We start from the raw sequence: 21,436 nt of genomic DNA, 5'->3' as shown, positions 1-21,436 counted from the left end.
GTACGGCCATGTGATTCAATTTTTTACAAAAGATAAATATTAAATAAAAAGTGCAACTCTTATTCAATTAATCCCAATTTAATATATGTTAACTAACATATTAAAACTAAACCTTCTAGCATGCCACAATTCAAATCAAAGTTATATAACATCATGAATCTTAAATCTTATACAAAGAAATAAAAATCACTAACTTTCTAGATTTGATACAAGGCATACATATATGTTGTATAATCATGGCAAACACATAATACAACACACAAATAATCCTAAAACATTCCATACCTCAATTGGAATGAAAATCCCAATTACCACCGAAGTGAAATCGCCCCAAATTTTTGGTCCGCAAGACAGATATTTCAGTTTGCTACCTTCAACTTGGGAACTTCATAAAAAATTCAATTCTAATCCAAATTGAATGAATCCAATGCCCAATGAAAGCTTAAACACTGTAATTTGATAATATCAATTTAGTTTAACAAAATATTTTCCCAATTGAAATAGTTTTGACCCACAACTTTGAAACAAATTCTGCCCAGAAAACACATTTTCAGCCTGTAGCTTCCAAGTTTGAAAATTCATGAAAAATTCATTTGACATCCAAATTGGGCAAACCTAATTTATTTTGGAAGTAAACGTATGAGAGTGTAAAACTGAAAATTTGAGCCATGATCCCATGTCAAAAGGTTAGTGAAATAAATCTTCTAAAAATATGTTTTCCAACTGCAATAAAAACATGGACAGTAGATAGTCTCGGATTTTTAAAAAAAATTAAAAATTCTCTAAAATCGTGAAAAAATTCTGAGTAGTGTAAAATCCATGGAGAAAGTTCTAGTAAAAATTTCAAGGTAATTGAAGCACCACAGCTCCATATAAAAATTCATTTCCGGACCGGATAAGAAAAGATTTAAATTTCCAGCAACTAACTTGCAACTTCAAAAATTCATAACTAATTCATTTTAAATCCAAATTACATGAAACCAAAACTAAATGGAAGCTAATTGATTATATTTTCATGTTATATATTTAATTTGACAAGATTTATTTCAAGTTAAAACAGTTTAAGGGCAGAATACAAGACATTCTCTTCTATGCATGTAAAACACTCAATAATGACATAAAAATACTTCAAAATAATAGATCAATACCTCACTAGAGAATTGAATCTCTAGATACCAAAGCAAAACTAGGAGTTAGGCTAAATCTTTCAAGGGTTTTGAAGAGGAGGATGAGGGGAATAAAAAGTATTCCAAGTTTTATGGTCTAAAGTAAGTGGAAGGGCCTCAAAGATCAAGGTCAATGCCTAAAGCATCAAGCTTCATCCATGGAGGCTAGGGTTTTGTGGTGAGGAAGAAAGAGATTAAATGTGAAAATGTGTGAGTGGAGGAAATAGAAATCCTCCACTCACTATGTGATCCTACACCATGGTCAACACACACATTTATGGTCAATTGCACAAAAATCCTCCTTTAAAACCATAATCCCAAAGTGGCCCAAAGATATTTGCATGACTAAATTGTGAACCTACACTTGTCACCAATCCATGGCTCCTTCCTAGGTTTAATCCCACACCTACACTTGTCAACCATTCAAGCCAACAAGTGCACCAATCCTAGGTCAACAAGTGGGTGAATCCTCACCCTCCAAAAGTCATCATCCAATGCATCAAAGTGTTTCCACACAAATGTCAACAAGTGGACCAATGAGTGTGTGACACTTGTCACACTTTTCAAAAATTACAAAAATATCCTTTTAAAAAATATCTTCCAAATTTAATTGCAAAATGGTCCCCAAGATGAAAAATAATTACTTTATTTAATTACACTAAAACCCCACAAGTTAAGAAGAATTACACTAAAGTATGCATTAATGCCCCTTTATGAAGAAAGTAAGCAATCAACATGCTTTTCTAGAAAAGTAAAAATACCACTATCATGGAAATCAAATATCATGAATGCATGCAAAACCGGAATCAAATCCGAGCACAAAAAGTGAGGTTGTGAAAGGAAAAAGGATAAACGAGAAAAAGACAAAATGTGAATAGTGTTCGGAAAAATAAAATATGGAAATTACACAATCCCCAAAAGAAGTTGTCAATCCAAGGAAAAGAGTCGAAAATCATTCCAGAGCACTCGAGACGATATCAAGTAATGAAAAACCGAACCAAAAAAGGAAAAGACAACGAAAAAAAAAAAAAAAAAAATATCCGTTAAAATCTAAGAAAAAGAAAAGGAAGAAAAATGACCGAGTCATTACAGCACATATTCTCTCACCAACTTCAGATTTGCAACAGAGAGACAAATATACGATTGATGAATGATTTGATGAAAAATTTATGAAACCGCTATGGTGATGAAGATGTTTAATTTATATTGCATTTTGTTTGTTTTTAAGATGTTAAGACATTTTGTATACTAGAACTTATATTATGTAATAGTTTTTTAAGATTAAAAATAATGAAATTGTTTCTCAACGGTAATACTTTTCAATTAAACAATATCTTTGCAAATTATTAAAAAAGTTAGGATTGATATTATAACTTTAAACAATACATTATCCATTATGAAAAAAATAAATAAATAAAATAATTAAAAATAACTTAAACATTACAATATTTTAAATTGGAATAAGAAAATAAGGATTACAAAATCCTATGAGAATAAGAAAATGAATTTTTAATTTTTTTTTTTTTGAAAAAGTTTTAAAATTTTTAATTTTTAAAACTTTTTTTAAAAAATTATAAGTGTTAAGGCACTGTTTCTGTCTACCAAACGGCTAAATGCACTGTTTGTAGTAGAAATTTAAAATTTAAAGCAAAATTTTTTAAAAATATATATCAAATTTTAAGGGGGAAAATAAGGCTTATTAATTTATTTTTGGCCCAAATCAAAAATATTTTAGACAGCCTAAACAATATATTTTTTATTTAATGCATTTTGTTTTATTTTTTAAAAAATAAATGAGTTCAAAATAACTTATTTTTGAATTTTTTCCCAAAAAACAAAAGCAAGAGTGGCAACAAGCCAAGAAAGGTTAAACGCCAAGAAAATACAGCTGAAATTAAACCGATTCTTAGGTAAAAACAAAGTGGTAAGAGGTTAAGATAGGTCCTTCAACATCAATAAGTCTTATAAGCAATCTGATCTTCTCAATTTCGATTGCTCAAAGGGTTTCAATGTGACCAAAGAGGGTACTCAATAGTAAGGATATATACACTGTCCGCGTCAACTAATAATAAATGAATATTATCATTTTTAATTATCAAATTTAATATGATAAAATAAATATTCACTTACTAAATAAATCAGATATTGTAATTTAATTATTATCTATAATTTAATAATTAAAATAAAATGATAATTAAATCACAATATATTAATTTATTATTAATCCACATTAACAATTAGTATGATATAAATTTTTAATTAAGTATTATTCTCGAATCCTACTTGTTGAATCCCACATTTGTCAACTTTATCAAACCAAATCTAAAAGCCTAACACTCCTCCACACCCTTTTCGAAAGTAGTAGAGTCCTTTGTTAACTTCAATAGAGGGGGCATTATCCTTTACCATACCAATTAATAAAGTTAGTATAATGAACTTCGCACATGAATCAATAGTACTTATCCTATATTTTGGGGTGAGGTAAGGGTGAAATCCATGTCTCCCCTTGCAACAAATGAATAGATAAATCATTTTAAGGTTTAGCTTTCTCGTTCGGTACAGAGTAAGAAAGACTGACAAGCCATATACAAGGTGATTATTTTTGGACTATAACAATTAAGATAAAAACACCTTGGACAATAATAAATTAACTTTATTACCCTTTCAACACAATGAATTATCAATTTAAACAGTACAAAACTTTTTTAATTGATTGAATAGCCTTAATCAATTAAGGGTAAATGGGTTCCCACATTAATTGACTTTATTACCTTTCAACACATTAAATTATCAATTTAAACACTACAAACTTTTTTTTTTAATTAAATACCTTAGATCAGATAAGTAAATGGATTACCAAGTACAACATATTTGAGAAAACACAATTTTGCCTTTCCTCAATCCTCAGTCAGTCTCTTCTTATCTTTCCCCTAACAAAACTAACACCAAACCCCACCCCACCGGGTGGTCACCACTTCCATCTTTATATATATACACTTGAGAAGTGTTTTTTTTGTACTTGACCCATATATATATATATGGGTCAATTACAAAAAACACCACTCAAGTATGTGTAAAGTGCATATAACATCCCTCCATGCAAATAACACCCCTCAAGTTTTAATATAGTGCAATCAAGTCCTTCCTGACAAATTTAAACCAAACTTAACTTTTATAACTTTTATATAAAAAAAGACCATAAACAATGCCATCAAGTGGCTCTCTCACCGTCACCAACGCAAACCTATATGTATATATATATATAGATATAGGTCAAGTACAAAAAAACACTTCTCAAGTATGTATATAGTGTATATAACATCCCTCCATGCAAATAACACTGCTCAAGTTTCAATACAGTGCAATCAAGTCCTCCCTAACAAATTTAAAACCAAACTTAACTTTTATATAAAAAAAGACCATAAACAATGCCATCAAGTGGCTCACTCACCGACGCGAACCAAAAACCTCTCTCCCGACCAACAACCCAGAAGACTCAACGACCACCTTTACCCAATCAGAGTCAGATACACTACCACCAATGAACAACGACGAACCCACCGTAAATTTATTTACATTTTATACATAAATTAACAAAAAAATCTCTCTTGAAGCAGAACCAGGACTTCCAGACTAAAATTAAGATTGACATTACTCAATCAATAGTGCATTGCACAATTCTTTCATACTTCTTTCGGCAGAGCACTTAATATAGATAGAATTGAAAGACCTTTAAAACTAAATTTATTTTTTTAAAAAAAAGGTACATGAATCATCTTTATAACATGTTGAGCCGTTCATCATCCATGAAATCACATTCAAATCAATTTGACAATTACAAAACACACTTGCAATAAAAAATAAAAATAAAATAAATAAATAAATTATGAGCAATATTTATACACACACAGCGCTAATCAAATCGCATAATAATAGAAACCAAGGTTTGATATATTCACTTTTTTTCAATATTAATCTTACACCCACCAGATCAAACAGGGCAAAACAAAATTGCTTGCTTGTACACAAATGTGTGAGAGAGCAGGAGAGGGAGGAGTGATCGGAAACCAATGGAATGGGAGGTATTGGAAAGATGTTTCCGTGGAATTCATCTTTCCATTTCTCCCATTCCTCTGGCTTCCCAAAACTAACTCCCTTTCCTTCCACTCATAGAATGAAGGATTCTATTCCTTTCCGCTCATATGTTGAACCTTGAGATCTCGTAATAGCACTGCTGCCACACACACTCACACACACACGTCTATATATCTATTATATCTATATATAATAGAAAGATAAAATTTATCAATATTACTCATTAAATCGCTAATCAAAAAATAAAAATTAAAAAAGAAAGGAACCATCAGAAACCAAGTGTATCCCCATAAGCGTTTGCTGTACGGTCCGCATCATGGTTTGGTCTTTCTTCTTAAAAGAAAAACCACCATCACTTGGTTCCTACCTCTCCCACATAAATATACATTCGTATATATATATATATATATATATATAGGAAAGCATCATATTATTAAAATTGAAACCCTTTTTGTTAGAGAAAAGATTAAGTACTAAAGATGAAACTACCCTGAATTGAAAAAATAATAATAATAATAATAATAATAATAATAATTTTGATCTGTCGAAAAACAAGTTGAAAAATAAAGGAACGGAACGGAAGGGCTCAGATAAAATGGGTACAAGAAGTGTATCATCACTGGTAAATAAGAGTGGTGCATGACTTTCTTCAAATCTCATCATAGCCCTCCAACCTTTACATATATAGACCAAAATCATACATATATAGACCCAAATTATATACATATATATATGATTTTATATATAAAGAGAGACAGAACTTTACACATATATATTGAACAAAACCATACACATAATATAGAGAGACAGAGATCCCGTAATTCAATTTCTGAAAGTATAGAGAGGGGCTTAGCTTTATATCGAAGCTCCATGGGAATGGTAGGGAGAGGCTTTGTATCACGTTATATATACACACGAAGGAGGGTAAAATGGAACCGACGGAAGAGGCCGCAAAAACACAAACCCTAATCGTTATCGTTAGACAATATTACCACTTCACCCTGATCGAGTAGTTTATATTACAATTACTGCCATTAGTATTAAATTTGTATACTCCCTCTATCATTAGTATTAAATTTGTATACTCCCTCTATTCCAAATTAAACGTCATCGGCCGGATTTGAGATATAACTTGAGTCCAACCCATCATATGAAATTTTAAATCCAAACCCAACCCTAATCCTATCATCAACCTTTACTACTCAATCCAACCACAACCCATCCTTTTACTTTTAAATTTGAACTTGCAACTCGGGCTTAAATTTCGGGTAAAAGTTTCGAGTTATTCATATGACTAATCCTTACACCGAAAATTTAATATGATCTTGAATTAGTTTTAAATTAAATTACTCTTAAACACGAAAGAGTTTAAAGACTTTTTGTAAATTTTTAATAAATTGCAAACAAATTTTTAGAAAATTAATTCTTCTAAATATTAACATCCAATAAGTTAAGATTTAACAAAAGAAAATGAAAAGAAAAAAAGTAATCATAATTTAAATATTATATATAATGTATTTAAAAGTAAAAATATATATGAAAATAATATTAGAATTCGGGTTCGGATTGGCTCAAGTTACTAGCACTTCAACCCAAGCCTAACCCTAATTATAAAAATGATGATTCAAACCTGTAAAAAATAGAGCTGAATTCGAATTGGATTCGGATTACCTAACTTAAACTGCACCCCTAGTATATATACACATTTATGAATTGAATTCAGATTGCCATTTATAAATGACTAAAATATATTCAATTTGAAAACATTGAGAGGACATGTATGGGTGGGACATATGAGGTGGTAAGATCAATGGTCATCTTTAATGCTTTGTACATGTATTTCTTTGTACATGTATTTATAAAATATTTGTTTTTATTTTTTAATACGTGTTGAACATTTCTCAAATATTTGCACTGTGTTTGAAACTTTGGGATTTTATGGAAATTGAAATTTAAAAAGAATATTTAACTTGTATGGAATGATGGGATTTTGAAAGGGAAACAGGTTTTATGGAATTCTAAGACTTCATTTGGTTAGATGGAAATAGTAAGAAAAAAATAATAATAAATAAAAAATGAAAATAAAAGAGAAAACTACTCGAATAAAGGGCAAAAAAGAGAAAACTACTTGAAAAAAATACTAATAATTTTTTCTAATATATTTGGTTAAGATGAAAATTTAGTCAAAAAAAAATTGTAAGAAAATATCATGTTATAATTTAGATACCTAAATTGTCCTCATTTTAAAATGGCAAAATAATAAAAAATTAATTATTAGTATGTATATAAAATAAAAAAGGCGAATGACAAAAAACCCCCCTTAATTTTCACCTGTTTGCAAAAAACCCCTCTTATAATTATTTTTAGCAAAAAATCCCCTTCAACTATCCTAAGGGAGTGACTTTAACTAATATCCGTCTAAATGATTTACTGAGTCATTTTTTTTAACGAAATTGCCCCTTAACAATAAATGACTTTTTATTATTATTATTTACTCTCTCGCCACGTCAACAAATTCTTCATACTGTTTTATTCATACAATAGAGTTTCAATATTATAATTGAATCATATATTTTTATGCAGGTGGACCTGTTGAATGTAAAGAGTGTTTCAATATTATAATTGAATCATATATACTATAATACTATATACGTGTGTGAAAATTAAATCAAATTTATTTTATTGATTTTTATCCTATCGGTATGAAATCATATTATAAGTCAAGTTTATTTTATTTTATTTTATTTTATTTTTTATCCTATCATATCCATATGATAATTTTTCCCTAATATCATCTAAAATTAGTATGAAACCATAATATATGTTTACGAGTATAAGTAAAAAGTTGAAAACATACCAACTCTCCCACTAAAAGTAATGATTGTGTTGTCTTCTTCTAAAAGGGTCAATCACCACCAAAAAATAAAAAATAAAAAATAAAAAAATTAGGGTTTAAAACCCCAAACTCTAAATCTTCAAATTTCAGTCAAAACCTGTATGATCTTCGTATAGCTATTAATGCGAGTGAGTGAATTGCATGAGAAAAACGAATGATATTAAGATCGGTGGATGATTCACTTGGTGTAAACGAACATATTCAATGCGTTGATTCGCTTGGTGTAAATCAGCGAGTCAATTTTATAACTTTAGTAAAGATTGAGTCCAAACGTGAACAAATGAAAATAAAATTCGTTTTAGGAAGTCACCAAAAAAAAATTAAGAAAGCGTGGGTGATTTGGTAATAGTGTATGTTTACTAAACGGACGTCAGTTAAAGTCACCCCCTCGAAATAGTTGAAGGGGATTTTTTGTTAAAAATATTCATAAGGGGGATTTTTTTGCAAACGGGTGAAAGTCGAGACGGATTTTTTGCAATTTGCCCAATAAAAAATGATGGAGTTTTTAATTAATTTAGACCTTATAAACTACTATTTATTTCATTCATATACGAAGTAAAACAATTAAAAATAAAAGTCAAGTTAATTAAAACCCTATCAATGATAAAGTTAAAGTTGTTGTTGGACTGTAATTCTTTGAAACCGAGTTAAAAAAAAAAAAAAAAAAAAAAAAAAAAAAAAAAAAAAAAAAAAAAAAAAGGGATAAAGTTGTTGTGTAAAATAATGAAATTATTGGATAAAATATGAACACAAAATAAAAAATGTTGCTTTTAGATGAAAATAAAATTTCTCCGCTTTTGAGGAAAATAGAGAGTTACGTGAATCTTAATTTTTTCTCGATAGAATCAACAAGAAAAGAAAGGAAATAGAAAATTTTGAAACTTTTTAGAAGTTTGGTTATATAAAAAAGGAAAAGTTCTTGAAAGTTAAGAGTCTGCTTAGTTTGTAACTATGAAAATAGAAAACAGTACAAAAAAATTCAGTTATAAAAATGTATATTAACAGAAAACTATAAAAGATTGTTCTCTGAAAAACCAAGCAAAACCCTAACTCCATTTGGTTAGATGGAAATAGCAAGAAAGAAAAAGAAATGGAAAATGGAAAGAAAAGTGAAGTGAATGGAAAAAAAATTGGTTTTCTAGTATGTATTTGGTTAGAATGAAAATTTCTTCAAGAAAATTGTAGGAAAATATCATATTATAGTTTGAATATCTAAATTACCCTTATTTTATAAAATAATAAAACAATAAAGAATTAGTAATAAAATATTTTTAAAAAATGATAAAATTTTCAATTAATGTAGACATTTTGAATTACTATTATTCATATATGATGAAAAACAACTAAGAATGGAAGTCAAGTTAATTAAAAATTTATCAATAATAAAATTGTTAGGGGACTCTAATTCTTTGAAACCTAGTAAAAATTATTGTTGTTTTCAAATATAAAATGAAGTTGTGTTGGGTAAAATATAAACACTAAATAAAAAGACATGCTTTCACGGGAAAATAAAATTTTCCCATGTTTTGTAAGGAAACATTTTGGAGAAAATAAATGGTTACAAGAATCAGAGTTACAAGAATCCTAATTTTTTAGAACTTTTCTTTTTCTATCTAACCAAACTACAAAAAAAAGTTTAAAATTTTTTTATTTCCTTTCTTTTCTTTTCCAGTTGATTCTATCTAACCAAAGTGAAAGAAAGTGAAAATGAAAGTGAAAGAAAGTGAAGTGAAAGAAAGAAAAATCAAGTTTTCATCATGCATTTGGTTAGTAAGAAAATTTTTGAAGAAAATTGTGGGAAAATTTTATTTTGTTAGTTTGGATAGAGGAAAAGAAAATGATTCTACTTACCAAAAAAACCCTTATAAATTCAAATAGTAAAATAAATAAATTTATGTAAGATGAATATTATTTATACTTAATTATTAATTTTACCAAAAATAATGAAATATGGAATAGAATAGAGTGTGTGTGTGTGTGTGTATATATATATATATATATATATATATATATATTCACTTGTCCCACGTGGATTGAAATAATCGTTTTCTTCTTATGTTAGTTTTATTAATATTATTTATTATTTATTTCTCCTTATTGTCCTTATTATTATTATTATTTTGAAATTGAGAAAAATAAACTTTTTGATAAATCGAATTTTTTAGGTCACCAGTCAATTGGCCAAAAAAGTAGAAGATAAAAGAGGATTCATACAAAGTTATTTGTTTAAATTTTTATATTGCTTATACTTCTAAAAATACTTAATCAATATTAAAACTAACACAGATTCTTAGAAAGGCAGAACTATAGTTTTGCTTATACAAAACAAAAAGTGAGTTGTGGAGTGTTTGTAAAGTTAGAGTTTTAGCTCTAGTTTGAAACACACATAGAGTACTATGATACCACCTATATGAATAGACGTTGACTTATGAAACAAATCAAAGTGAGAGATTAACGATAGGTGAGTTTTAAATCGTTGATCAAGAATCTCAACATTAGTCCAGTTTTTACTTAACACTCTTATTAACAAATAATTATGTATATATATAACAACTTTTCATCATTATCAATTATGAGAAAAAATATTTTACTAATTTCAGACATTTAGAAAAAGAAAAAAAAAAAGTGAAAAAATAATTTAATAATGAAAGGAAAAAATAAATTAAATTTGGATGCACACATAAAAATACAAATAATTAAATTAGTAATACATGATTGTATAAACAATCAATTTATATAAGGATGAAACTCATATTTTCAATGATGTTTAGAGAAGAAGAAGGAAGGGAGACAACTGACATGGGTATAATAGGAAAGTAATATATAAAATGCACAACTTTTGTGGGAAAGTTAATTTTTGTGTGTTTTAAGGAGGAAAAATTTTCAAATGCGAGAATTCTATTTTTCTCAAAACTTTTACTTTCCCTCTAACCAAACTTCCTAAAAATTAAAATCTTTTTATTTTATTTTCCTTTTCGGTTACTTGACACTAACCAAACAAACTAGGATTTGATAGAATTAATGTCTTTTGGTCTCTAATTTTACAAAACTCCTTGGTTACTCCAACGTCTCTTTATCCCAAACTAATACAAAGTCTATTTTATTTCAAGTTTTTTTTTTTAAAAAAAAAAAAAAAATTCCATTTCTTCCAAACATTAAAATAAAATCTTATTTAATTACAATTCAATTCCTTTTTTTATTTTCAATTTCAAATTTTAAAGAAATTTGATTCCAAACAAAGCTAATGATACATATTAAACAATTCGTGTGTTTTTTGATAAGACATTTGACTCTGAAACATTAAAAATGTAAAAAAATAATATCATAAACTAAGTCACACAGTCCTTTCTTAATAGGTGTAGCTCTCACGTTTTGCACGTGCTTTTTCTCAAAATTTCATTGCGTATGACTTAATTTTGCTGTTCTCACACTCACGCTTTCGAATTCGCTCTCGCTCCTACTTTATGTGACTTAGATCACAAGTATAATAAAGGGAGGATAAAATACTTATCATAAAAAAATAAAAAATAAAAAAAAATAAAAAAAAAAGAAGGCAAAAAAGCATAAAACCCCCCTCAAGTATCAAAAATCAGCATTTTATCCCCTGAATTACAAATTCGAGCAAGTCAGTACCTCAACTATCAGAAATGAGCAGTTTGACCCCGTAACAGTCCTTTCTGGCTTATTTCCAACAACAGATAGAGCGCGTGAGTTTACTTTCTGATATAATTCCAAAACTGCCCTTGCAATATGACCATTGAAACCCTGTGCCTATATATACATATGTGTGTATTTCTGTATTTTGTAAATATATATATATATATATATATATCTACAGATGGGTAACAATTGTTGGAGGAGCCGATACTTAACGCCGACGACCACAGCTTCACAACACCGAAAATCAGAGACTGTTCCAGCGATGTATGAGTAGTGAGTTGCAGACCAGCGGGACAAGGTTTTGAACAGGGGAAAGTATTACAGCCACGGGGACAAAATAAATTTGTGCAACATTTTCCTTGGGCAAAACCCCAACCAACGACGACCATCGATCACGATCAACTGTGCAACCAAGAACCAAATCTCTCTGCGATAATTTTTTTTTTGGGTAAATTCTGTATAACATTTTCTTTAGGCGAAACCCCAACCAACGACGACCACCGGACGGGGACTCTGATTACCACAACAGTACCATAACTCAGCTTTCTAATCATTGATTTGATCAATATTTGAAGCTTCGATTTCTTATTTTAGGACAGATAATCGATTGATATCGAATTTGTTAAAAATTTGTTATACAACTATGACAAAGAGGTCATCGGCGTTGTCATCATCATCATCATCTCCACCATCATCGACGTTGCAGGAATTGTGTCACCACAATTGAGCCTATCCCTTACTGCCTCAACATCAACTCTCTGCCGCTGTCAAGCACCAGGAAGGAGCGGAGGTTGATTTAGGCAAAGAAACCATGCAAATTCCAACAACATCCCCAAATCGTATAAGAAATTTGCCAACGATATAAAGTCCATGAAATTCATAAACGAAACAGAGTCTGATTGTAGTGGCCACCAAAATCCCAATCCATGGTGTGTTGAACCATTTCGATCTCAGCCCGAAAAACTTAGGCAAAAGACCTAAATCTGCCATACCTAGAGTTTGACAAGCACTACTGCTCAACAGTCCCGGTAGCCTCATCGAAATCAACAGTCCCGGTAGCCTCATCGGAACTTGCAACGACGTCGTCCTCTAATACCTCCGTTCACTCCATCAATCACCCGCATCACCAAATTCGGATCTATCAACAACACCCAATGTGACGTCATTTCCGTTATATTCTCTTCTCTAAGCATCGAAGACGACCTCTGGATTTTACACTTTGAAATTTTAGCCATATAAGATGTATATAGCATAAGAGTATTGATGGTATTTCCCAAATTTAGTTTTATTTGTCTTTTTTTAAATGTTAATTATAATGGGCAATTTTGTAAATGTGCAATGGTGGTGACCAGAAAAGATTGCCAAGGGGTCAAACTGTACATTTCTGATAGTTATGGTACTGACTTGCTCGATTTTATAATTCAAAGGGGTAAAATGCTAATTTTTAATAGTTGAAGGGGGTTTTATGCTTTTTTGCCAAAAAAAATTAAAGAGAGGATAAAGTAGAGAGAAAAATGAAGATCTATGGTTTTGGAGGGACACTTTTGCAACATTTAAAGTGACGAGTAGGTGTTGAAAAGGTAATGAAAACTAATTAATGTGTCAGCTATTTAGAGAAACACTAAATAGGAGAGATAGTATATCTTTATTACTCCCTCTGTCCTAATTTAAGTGTTGCTTATGGGGAGTAGCAATTTTTAAGAGGACATGGGATATACATTGTCTATCTAAAAAATTACTAACTTGCTCTTTTAAGTTTTGAATATTCAAGTTTGAAATTTTAAACTCAAAGGACATATATAAAAAGATGTGAAATATATTGTTTGAAAAATAAAAATGGACTATTATTTTGGGACAAATAAAAAATGAAATCATGACACTTATTTTGAGACGAAAGAAGTATTTATTGAGTAAAATCCTTCTTGGATTCTATTCATTTGTATGCTGATGAACGCTGAAAAGTGCGCAATTAAACCCCTTAAGCTTAGGTATTTTAGGACCTTTATTCATCTTACTTTCCTGTCTTAAACTAATTTCATGTTATTGCACTTTCAGGCACTTATCCCAAAAATAAGTTAATTCAGCCAAATAAGAGTATTAAAGAAGCTAACTCAAGTTGGATGGAAGAAAGGAGTAAAGTGGAAGCAGAATGAAGCAAAGTGTGGAAATCAACAAGTTCGATTGATCTCAACATCACTTCGATCGATTGAAGCAATATCGATCTGGACACCTCAAGATAGATCCAAGCCCTTGTCCTTATCCAAAAGAATCCACAATGTTCGATCGATCTAACTTCTCTTCGATCGATCGAACATATCCGATCTTATCCACACCTACCACCCCACTTACCACTTTTGTTTCTTTCCTTAAAATATCCCAAAATATCTCAGAGATTTGTCTTTATTCAAAAATGTGCCACCAAGGATGATCGATCTCTGCAGCATTCGATGGATCTTAGCACAGTTCGATCGATCTCAGAATAGTTCAATCGATCGAACCTCCTCAAGTCTGAAAAAAAATAAGTTCCAGCTCATTAAAAGTTGGCTCATGGTGCAATCATTGCAAAGACCCTAGTGCACGAATCCAGACCATTAGGTGTGACACTTGACCTATCTATATAAGGATTTTAAGCCATTTTTACACATAGCTTTGATCTCATAGTATTATATCATAGACTTAGAAACATTTTTAGAGAGGAAGAAAAGAGAAGAGGAGAGGCGAGAGACACATTCTTGGGAGTTCTTCCATTCTTCTAGGGTTTCCATCAAGAAGGAAGTCATTTCTACCATGGAGATAGCCCTTGAGGGTTGGATGGCTACTTCAATGAGTGGCTAAATAACTTCTTGGGGCTAGAGTTAGCCTTAAGCATGCCTTTTAGACTCTAATGCTTTGTATTTTGAGGGGATTTGTATTGTAATCTTGCTTTAACACTTATTTTATATATAAATCTTGTTTATTCAATGATTTGTGTGGTTTAATACTTCCAATTGATCATTTCATTCTATACATATGTCTATGTATGCTAGAATAGATGCTCATGTGTTTATCTCTAGTTTTTGGTGTTATTAATGCATGTCTATGTGTGTTGATGCTATAGATCTAGAGATTGTCAATGTATAGTGCTTAATAGAATACTGTTGTGGTTTATTTGATGGTTCATACTCATGTCTTGATGGATTGTGCTTCTCCTTTAGTTTCTTTAGTTTAATTTTTATGCCCTTAGCTTAGTTGTAGTGTAGTTGCCTTAGTTGTTAGATGGGAGGACAATCCATGCTTGTTGTTTGATGTTCTATGCTTATGAATGCAAGTAGTATTATTCTCTAACCATGTGATGTGTTTAGATTGTGAGCTTAAAGGAAGGATTAATGGCTTAGTTTGATATATTATGTTATTCACTAGGTTGCTTAGACAATATATCCTTAATTGGTCATCCATGCTTGTTAAACAATCAATCACACACTTTCAAATTGCAACATATGTTTCCCCTCATTAATTATACATTGAATGTCTAGAATGGTGATGTTTAGTGGTGACCTCTAGACCCCAAGATCTCACTCTCTTGTTTTCTCTAAATTTCATTTAAATTGCTTATTTTATATTGAACTTGTTTAGTTTAGTTTGTAGTCTAATCAATCAAACACATCATTTCTTAATCACTCGACTTACTAACCCTATTTATTGTTTCCATTGCTAGTGCACGCCTAAAATCCCTTGGGACAATCCCTACTCACCCTAGCAATATTTTTAGTTATAGGTAGTAATGGCATTTACAAATTTAAAACTTAGCCACATTCTTTTGCACAAATTTGGTTGAACCACACGACGCACACCAAGTTTTTGGTGCCGTTGCCGAGGATTTGAATTGGGAACACCGTGTTTTGGAAACAAATAGAAATTAGTACTCTTTTGATTGTATCTTTAGTTTATTTTACTTTTGTTACTTATTGTGTTTGTTCTTATTTGATTAGGTGCATTGAGCAAGGAAGTTGAGCAAAGGAGAATTGAAAGCAAGGAAGCCAAGTAAAGCTAAGTAAAAGCACAAAAAGGGGATAAAATCTTAAAAATTGTAAAGCATAACAAGGCTTGAAAATTGAAAATGAATTGAAGTTGCTTAAGGACCCTTTGGGAGATCTTTCTAACTCAATCTCTAGTTAAATCGTCGGCCCGCGTGGTGGCAAGTTTTTTATCTCATAGATAAATCGTGAGGCCGCGTGGAGGCAATTTAATTTTCTTTGCATGTTGTTCAAGCATGGGAGTATAGGATCATTGTATGTGAAGATTTTTTGATTAACTTGTTGTGGGGGCGAAGTGATTGCGAATTGCTTGTTATTTATTTAGATAGTGTATGCATGGTCGTAGGTCATTAAATTATACTCTTGTCCCTCCTAATTTGTATCTTGAATCGGTTGTTCGTAATCCTAGGGGAAGAGGTAGTTCTCATCACTCCATTTCACCAATAGAGGAATTGAATGACGACCATGTGGAGGACCTTGGTCACATAGACCAACAAGGTATCCTCCACCCTAATATGCATCATGAAAATATTCAAGTACCATTAGGCATGCCTAGACCATTCATTCACCCACAACAACAAGGCCAAGTTCCATTGGGAATGCCTCAGCCGATTTTTGCTCCACAACCTCCTATTATACAAGGCAATCAAGGTGTTCCAATGACACAGCCGGTTGTGAATCCTCCCATAGCTTTAAGAGACCATTATGTGCCTAATGAATATAATGCACCCATTTACATTCAATTGCCCCCATCTAGAGCACATCACTATGAGATTAAACCACAAACCATTCAAATGCTTCCCAACTATCATGGACTTCCAAGTGAAGAACCTTATAAGCATTTGGATAAGTTTCTTAAAGTGTGTTCCACCGTGAAATACACGGACATGCCAAAAGAGATTTTAAGACTTAAACTTTTTCCTTTCACCCTTAAAGACAAGGCAAAATTTTGGTTTAACAATCTTAGGCCTTTTTCGATAACTTCTTGGGCAGAAATGCAACAAGAGTTCTTGAAGAAGTACTACCCAGTTTCTAAGGCCAATGCCATGAGAACTTCAATTAGAGAATTTTCTCAAGGGGATGGGGAAATGTTTTATGAGGCATGGGAAAGGTTTAATGATTTACTTAGAAAGTGCCCACATCATGAAATACCTAAATGGCAACTAGTCCAATATTTCTTTAAAAGTTTGCCAGATAGTCACAAGGGTATGGTTGATGCATCTATGGGTGGTTCTTATCTTGACAAGCATGAGGATGATGTGTGGCAATTGTATGAAAGTATGAGTGAAAATTCAATGCATAGATCTTTATCCACTAAAAATGGTAGAAACCTAGGTGGAAGGAAAAATGTCGGTTTATATCAAGTTGACAATTCCAATGACATAGCCGCTGAGATGAAATCCTTATCTCAAAGGTTTGATCAATTTTTTATTAACCAAACTTCGGCGAATCAAATGTCTTCCTCCCCTAATCATGTTCATCATCTTACATCCAATGAATCATATATGGCTTGTTCAAGTGTTTTACATTCAACTTCTAATTGTCCATATGGACATGTGCAAAGTGAGCCCCATGAGCAAGTCAATGCTACATTTGTCAACCAAGGGAATAATCCATATGGCACTCATTATAATTCAAATTGGAGGAACCATCCAAACTTCTCTTGAAAAAGCCAAGGGGAAGGCTCAAACCCTCCCCAAGGTGGTTTTCAAAATAAGTATGTTCCACCTCCAATGCAAGGCCAAGGTTCCCAAGGTTTTAGATCATCATCATTTCAATCGCATGGTAATCAATTATCTAATTCTCATTTTCCTAACCAATCATCATATTCTCAAGGAAATTCTAGGAGTCCCACTTTTGAGGAGAAAATGTTGACCGCTTTAGGCATTTTAGAGGCGAATACTCAATTGCTTCATTTCCATTCTCAATCCATTGCTAAGCTAGAAACCGAAGTTAGGTAAATAGCTAGTACTTTGAATGCTAGAAAGAAAAGGAAGATGCATTTGAATGCACCACCAAAGCAATAATGTGTTGTGGAGACTCATTCCTCATCGGAAGGTCACACAATTGAACATGTCAATGTGGTGACAACCTTGAGAAGTGAGAGAATTGTGGACGACCAAGTGAGTATGTCCAATGAAGAGAGTGAACTGGTGCAACCAAAAGTTGACACCTATCCCGTTTCACATCCTATTCCTCATTCATTGCATGTGCATGACCCCTTTATGGAAAAAGTAATGGAAAATGATTTGAACAAAGTTTTGAAAGATGAATTGAACAATGATTTAAAAAAAGATTTGAAAAATTCTTGTGTTGAAAATTCTTCAAAGAAAAATTCTGAAAAAGCTTTTGAGCCTAAAGCTCCATTTCCGGATGCCTTGAAAGGATCCATTTCTATTGAAAAGCAAAAGACCAAGACCAATGAAATCATTGAAATGTTTAGGCAAGTGAAGATCAATCTTTCGCTTTTGGATGCAATTAAGCAAATTTCAGCTTATGCTAAATTTTTGAAAGATCTTTGCACCCAAAAGAGGAAGAACAAAAGCCAAGCACCAAGAAAAGTGGTCTTGACCGAGCAAATAAGTTCCATTTTGTAACATAACACACTCCCAAAGTTTAAGGACCCCGGTTCACCTACTACTTCTTGCATCATTGGTGACCATGTCATTAATCGGTAGGAATGGCAATTTCCCCATCCCCGTCGAGGCCCCGCCCCGTTTATAGCGATGATGGGGATCATTTTAGCTAAACGGGGATGGGGATGGGGCAAATTATGAATCCCCGCCGGGGCCGGGGATGGGGTAAACCCGCCCCACCCCGCTCCGATTAAGTGTGAAGTTACTAATATGCCCTTACAAATAATAATTTATTACTAAATTATATTTATTATATATATGAAAATAAGAAAAAATGTGTTTTTTTTAATAAAAAAAATTATGAGGCCGGGGGCGGGGGCGGGGGCGGGGGCGGGGATAAGGTGTCGGGGGCGGGTATGGGGATTCTGGCAAAATTTTAAGCGAGGATGGGGGCAGGGATGGGGAATGAAAAATGTATCAGGGATGGGGATGGGGAATGGAATCCTCGCCCCACCCCGCCACGTTGCCATCTGTGATACCCCTCGGATCCGAGACACGGGTTGATCAGGCCCAGGCCCAAACCCGAGGGAATATCAAACAATTAAAATATTTTAAAATGAACACAGATGATAAAAAGAAACAATAACGATAGAATAATGCTGAAAGAAATAATAATAATAAAACCCTCCATGTATAACTGAAAAATGAAACTCCAATCCTCCAAAACTTCAAGGTTACAACTTGGGAATCCACTGGTAGACCCCTAACCAAAAGTTCAACTGAAACTGAAAACTGAAAATAGATAATGCTAGAAACATCAAGAGAAGTCCTACGTAATTAGATGAATGTGAGACTGTCCTCGACAAGCACGATCAAGCTCTAAGGCTGGAACCGTCCTGTACCTGAAAAGAATAATAAAGAAGTGGGTCAGACCCATGAGCAAGTTCTAATCTAACAGCAATCCATACAGTGACCCGATACGCAGATACATCGTAGACACCTCACAATATCTATCTAGTCCATACGTATAAATATATCCACACTAAGGGACATTCACTAGTCTATAATAGGGGTCTCAACCTGAATAAAAGGCAACATGCGAATACGCACCTAAAGGTGGGTATGAGTACCTAGACCTAACAAGGTACACCTCAACCTATTATAACCAGCTACGCATCCACCGCATATACGCACCCTAACCAACGAGTCTAAGACTCAAGCTCAGCTCATGGTACCATAAACATATATATAAAATCCATCCAAATCCAGGGTATGTAGTTCAAATATTTGATAAATTGACATACAACAAACCAACTGGTTAGTCACTCAACTTATTCAGTTAATGTGACTTAACTAACGTCCATTAATCCAGGAAGCCACTCAACTTAGTTGCAGTTGATATGTCTTAACCAAAATTAGGATTCAATATTTATAAATCCATTCCTTTAATCCGTTAGGTTAGGTTTAGGCGTTTTGAGCTAAACCGTCCCTAGTATGTCACCGTCCCATGCCGGTACATACAATCCTCCATATCCAGGTAAATTACAATGTATACATAATAAACAAGTAATCTACAGTCCAAAACCACTATCCAAATAATTGCGGAAAAGTATTTAAAGTTTCAGCAATTTAAATCCAAGAATTAAACCATGTAATTGCAGGAAACAGTATAATAGTTTACACAACTAGCATCCAAAGCATGCATAGACCCAATCCAATATATTAATGACTCTATCATGCATTTAAAATAAATTCTATAATCCTATTATAGTCCAATAAATTGCCAAATTAACCTAAACAATTTATTTCGTCCCATCCGATAACAGTGTACTAAGTTATACACTTTTATACTGTTTCATCCTTTATCTTAGAGACTTAAACCATGCAACAACTAGTTTAATCACACTTAGAATCAAGTGTTTAGATCCTCTGTAAAGTCCCCACAATCCATTAGAAACATCCAAAGGCTCGAACAGTGTCTAGAATATCAAACAGTGCCTTAGAACACTAAAAAAAAAAAAAAATTAACGTAAATTAAAGAGGGAGCCTGCTCCAAATTTTGGGAGCAGGCTCTTTCAGCCTAGAGCCGACTCTAGGAGTTCTTAGAGCCGGCTTTACTTGTTGTGGGAGCCGGCTCCCACATCCATGGAGCCGGCTCTTACCTCTTTTGAGAGCCTCTGTCCCCGTTGCTTCGTTTCAGTCCGTCTACTCCCTCTCTGATCAATTCCTATCACTTGTTGGTTTCTAAAACTAAACTTAGAAGTCTTAATTGAGTCTTGAAACATCCCCAAGGTTGCTTACAATAAATTTGAAAACAATTACAGAGTTTAAATAAAGCCATTTAAACTAGCATTGATGAAGAACAACACTGAAACTAATTTGCAATATCAGTTCTATCCCAACACCTCTGTTCTTCCTCTAATTTAAATTTGAAGGTCTTAAATGACATCTAGTATCCATTCAGACCTTGTTGATTTCACTAAGATTCAAAATAAAAATTAGATTAGTGGGACGTTATGCCAAAACAAAGAATAGAACACATACATAACAGAGTGGTTTTACAGATAAATTTTCACGGTTAAAAGATCCTCAAGTAAACATATACAAATCATGCATGGTTCAGTTAATGGCCAATTAATCCTCTAGAGGTTATCTAGGTGCACAGAACACAAGCCAGAGGGAAGGAGGAAAATAAGAACTTGCCTGTACAGTTTTGTAAACAAATCCTTGTCGCCGTTGTTTTAAGCTTTCCGACGACCACTGCAATATCGTCTAGCCTCCTATGACTTCTGTTCCTCCATTCTCCTAAGCCAAATCTTAAAGCCTCGGTTGGAAACCTCACAAACTTGCTCTGCTCTCTCAAAGCCTCACTCTGTAACTCTCTGTATCTATGTTACGTGAGTAGGGTTTTTCCAACCCTTAATACAGATTACAACTATGTATATATAGGCGTAAAAATCCTAAACCCTAATCCTTGTTTAATTAAAGCCAGAGCCCTAATGTAAAACTCTAGTCAGTCGACCCATATAG

General features: G+C 32.4%; 1 non-coding gene and 1 pseudogene across 1 annotated transcript; both read right to left on the bottom strand.

The window, feature by feature from the left end:
- Positions 1-5,843: 5,843 nt before the first annotated feature.
- LOC132275807 (small nucleolar RNA Z221/R21b) lies at positions 5,844-5,929 on the bottom strand. Its single transcript, XR_009470753.1, has one exon. It is a non-coding gene; the product is annotated as a small nucleolar RNA Z221/R21b (small nucleolar RNA).
- Positions 5,930-16,881: 10,952 nt separating this feature from the next.
- Positions 16,882-16,980, bottom strand: LOC132275537 (small nucleolar RNA R71; annotated as a pseudogene).
- Between the last annotated feature and the right edge of the window lie 4,456 nt (positions 16,981-21,436).

Source organism: Cornus florida, unplaced genomic scaffold (genome assembly GCF_030987335.1).
Source record: "Cornus florida cultivar Cherokee Brave unplaced genomic scaffold, ASM3098733v1 CherokeeBrave_3.0.0_Hap2_Chr09, whole genome shotgun sequence".
NCBI classification, from domain to species: domain Eukaryota; kingdom Viridiplantae; phylum Streptophyta; class Magnoliopsida; order Cornales; family Cornaceae; genus Cornus; species Cornus florida.
This window is presented reverse-complemented; position numbering and strand designations above follow the sequence as displayed.